Source organism: Culex pipiens, chromosome 2, assembly GCF_016801865.2.
Source record: "Culex pipiens pallens isolate TS chromosome 2, TS_CPP_V2, whole genome shotgun sequence".
Classification (NCBI taxonomy): Eukaryota; Metazoa; Arthropoda; class Insecta; order Diptera; family Culicidae; genus Culex; species Culex pipiens.
Genome location: NC_068938.1, coordinates 179742924 through 179746043, shown reverse-complemented (window position 1 = coordinate 179746043; position 3120 = coordinate 179742924).

Genomic DNA, 3120 nt, shown 5'->3' with positions numbered 1-3120 from the left:
CTTGTGGGTCAATGTAGATTCGAAAAGTACATTAAATTTCCCATAAAATGACATGTTCCAAAAATTTTTACAGTCGAGTAACGGAAAATGGGAGAATTTTTAAAACTTTTTTAGTGTTTTTTTCGATGAAAAATACGTCTTTTCGGAATTCTGAGTACGCCATCAAATCGGGCGTCTAATTTTACATAAAAGTCCCTTTGACATCAAATTTCTATCTCATCACCGTTTCAGGCTGCAAATTATTGAAAAACACCTCTTGTTTCGCATGTTCAAAAATGGAAGGGGTCGTACCGCCCCTCCGTCACGAGATATCAAAAAACGAACCTCGGATTCGTGATCAGGGACAAAAGTTACCCCTTAGGACAAAGTTTCACGCAAATCGAAGAGGGGTCGGGGCAACTTTTCCCGATTTCGTGTGAGTTGGTAGAGAATTACCCTTTTATAATTCACAATATGGTTATTAAACGATCCAAAATTTTGCATGCATTTTTACTGTTTTAGAGTTTTTTGAATGAAATACTCAAATTTTCACAAAATACCGTATTAAAATTTGACAATTTTCGAGAAAATACGGTATTTTGTGATAATTTGAGTATTTCATTGAAAAACTCTAAAACAGTTAAAAAACATGCAAAATTTCGAATCGTTTGACACCCATATTAAGAATTATAAAAATTTGATTATTTTCGAGAAAATACGGCATTTAGTGAAAATTTAAGTATTTCATTCAAAATCTCTAAAACAGTAAAAATACATGCAAAATTTTGAATCATTTGATACCCATATTGCAAATTATAAAAAACTTAAAAAAAAATACTGTATTTTGTGGTTTTTTAAAGTATTTATACTTTTAAACTTACCATATTACCTAAATAATATTCTCTATGAGGAAGCTTTAAAATTCAACATAATTTGGTTGATTTTAGCCAATTTGAGAAATATAATAAATATAAGTTATCGTCCGTTATCGTCGATAAAATGATCACCGATAGAATTATCGGAATAACGATAACGATAACGATAGATTATCGTTATCGTCCCGATGTTAAATAAATAAATATTCTCATTTAAAGATGTCAGCTTCCAGCAATTCATAGAAACAAGAGAAACAATGTGTTGTTTAGAACAAAAGTTGCTCAAAATCCTTAACCCGAAAAACATAAAAATATCTGTTGAAAAATAGTTTAAAAAATAAAAATATTCAAAAATGGGCAACATAAGGTTAATAATAGAAAATTATTCAAGTTGAAATGATTTTAAAATGCATAATTATTTCAATTGTTTTCAATTTTGAATCAAAATCTTTTACCTTAAATTTTCAAATTTGTATTCTGAACATAAAAAAAACACCTATCCCGTTAATCCGAAACTTAAGCAAAAAGTTCCTTCGGCGTAGATCTTGTACGCAAAGAAAGCAACAAAAAAACTATCAAAAGAAATCCTTTTCTGATCCTTCCTGCACACAGCCTAAAGAAGGATGCATCCCAGCAAGACAGCAGCGCGCTCGCATCCTTCGTCGCAAGAGAAAAAGGATACAAACGCATCGCAGACAGTAATCAATCAACCGCAAATCAAACGGATCACCTTGCCCATTCATCTGGGAAAAGAAAAAAAAGTTCTGTTATGAGCGCAAATTATGAATGAACAACACACCCTTCACGACCGGCCGAGAGAAATCGGTTACAGCGGGATGAAAAAATGGTTCAGGTCGTAAAAAATGTTTGAAAACCGATCAGCTGAAGTGAAAACATTTTAACACACAAAAATGAACAGCTTCCAGAAGGTCTTACGGTGGAAGATACAGTTAAAAGAAAGTAATCCCTTTTTGGATTTTGAAATTTGAGGAAACGAAAAAGGGGAAAAAATGTACAGTTGCTTTTTAATTAATTTATTTCTTCAAAATCCTTAAAGATAACATCGAGCAAAAATGGTCTCCCTCTAAAATTTTAAAAATTTGAACTCATTCGAACGTGCTCAAGTTGCTCAAAAGTCTCCTCAAACAGATCAAGAGGGATGCCAGCGAAATAAAGCACGGAAAAAGAGTTAAACCCTCTCTGTGATGAATTTTGGGAGGCTTCTTTGCATAAATCTACATATTGATTGCCTTCTCGAACCCCTTTGCCGCGGGCCCATGTACCCAAGTGGGTGCCTTTGTGAGTGAGTGTGTGTGTTTGTACTTAGTACATGTAGATATATTTCATCATCAACATCACCATCCGAAACGACAAAGTGTCATTCCAGCCGGGAAACGATTCCTGGCATTCCCAAGGAATAAGCCGCGAAAAACAACTCCAATGTATGAGACTTAAACGGGGGGTTTGTAAATTTGTTTTCTTTCCCGTGAGCATTTTCTTCATTTTTTTTTATATATCCTCAAAAATCATTTAAAAATTTAGATCAAAAATTAAGAAAATGATTTAATACAAAAAAAATCAAGTGATGGACCCCTCGTTACGCATTAAAAACTTACACCCCACGAGACGAGTAGATGAACAAAAAAAAAAGCGAGGGTAGAAAGAATCACCCCACGCTTTTTTTTCCTCATAACGTTTTCCTCTCAAATTCAACCCTATCAAATTTTAAAAAAACGCCGACGACAACATCAGTCGCTCGCGGAAGCGGTGCACAGGCAGAAATGTCTTGAACAGTGGACTAATATTAATGCCTCAAGGTTACGACTTGCATAATTTTCATTAATTTTCGTTTGACGATATAATTTTATGCGTAATTTACAACATTTTTAAAACAATATTTAATTTTTGAGACACATTTGCTTAAGATCGAAAATTCCTTCAGGGCCTACAAGAAGGGTACAACCGTCATATGCTGATTAATTTTGGTGCATTGAAAATTGAACTGAACACAAAGCATTGTTGTAAAAAGCTTAATAGTGTCCCATTTCATTATTAATGCAAAATTTTCATTCTTTGCTAAGTCATATATCAGCAATATGACAATAATAGATGGATAAGGATGAACAACATTTTTAAATACAGAAAAAAACACTTCTGTTGAATATTTAACCTCAGAAAATCACTATAACTCATAAATCGTCCACTATATCAAAAATTTACAAAAAAAAACATTTTGATTTGGAAATTACGAATTTAAATTCGATTT